Source organism: Haliotis rubra, unplaced genomic scaffold (genome assembly GCF_003918875.1).
Source record: "Haliotis rubra isolate DU_JTF1 unplaced genomic scaffold, ASM391887v1 Scf860, whole genome shotgun sequence".
Classification (NCBI taxonomy): domain Eukaryota; kingdom Metazoa; phylum Mollusca; class Gastropoda; order Lepetellida; family Haliotidae; genus Haliotis; species Haliotis rubra.
This window is the reverse complement of record NW_025767591.1, coordinates 14,170-14,982: the sequence shown is the minus strand read 5'-3', so window position 1 is coordinate 14,982 and position 813 is coordinate 14,170.

Below are 813 nucleotides of genomic sequence, written 5' to 3'. Positions count from 1 at the left end.
TGTCTGTTGTTTTCGATCGTGTTTTATCAAAACCGTAGATATTGTTTTCGTCGGTTTGGTAGTCGGCCTTGGTACTATTGGGAGATTACCGGAATAGGTATAAAAATAAACTCACTCACAGTCGAATAAACAATCTTGAGCTTCGCATCTAGAGTAGGCTCTTCTGATTTAAGCTATAGAGATCTGTTTAAGATTATACTGATTTTAACACTCTCGAGTATCAGTTGTTTATGATTATATTGATTTTAACACTCTCGAGTATCAGTTGTTTATGATTATATTGATTTTAACACTCTCGAGTATCAGTTGTTTATGATTATATTAATTATGTCACCATCTATTATCAGCTGTTTTAGATTATATTAATTGTATCACTCTCGAGTATCCGTTGTTTAAATTATATTAGTATGTGAAAGAAAGTGTCACTGTAGCATCATTTGGGCTATGACTAGACCACCACACTCGTTACCCTCTCACATAACACAGAAATGGTCTCTTTCAGTGGCAATATTTTATGGACGCCTCTCTCGGTCCAACTACTGTAGTCAGTGACGCTAATTTAGAATTACCTTTCCTTGTTGCAAGTCAGGGAAAAGACACGTATTAACACAAAATGTTTCTGCGTGTTAAATTGGTGAGTGAGTGAGTTTAGTTTTACGCCGCGTTTAGCAGTATTCCAGCAATATCACAACGGGGGACACCAGAAATGGGCTTCACACATTGTATGCATGTGGGGAATCGAACCCGGGTCTGCGACGTGACGAGGGAACGCTGGTCGTCATACGAACAACGAAGCTATAGTGGCAGTGGTAC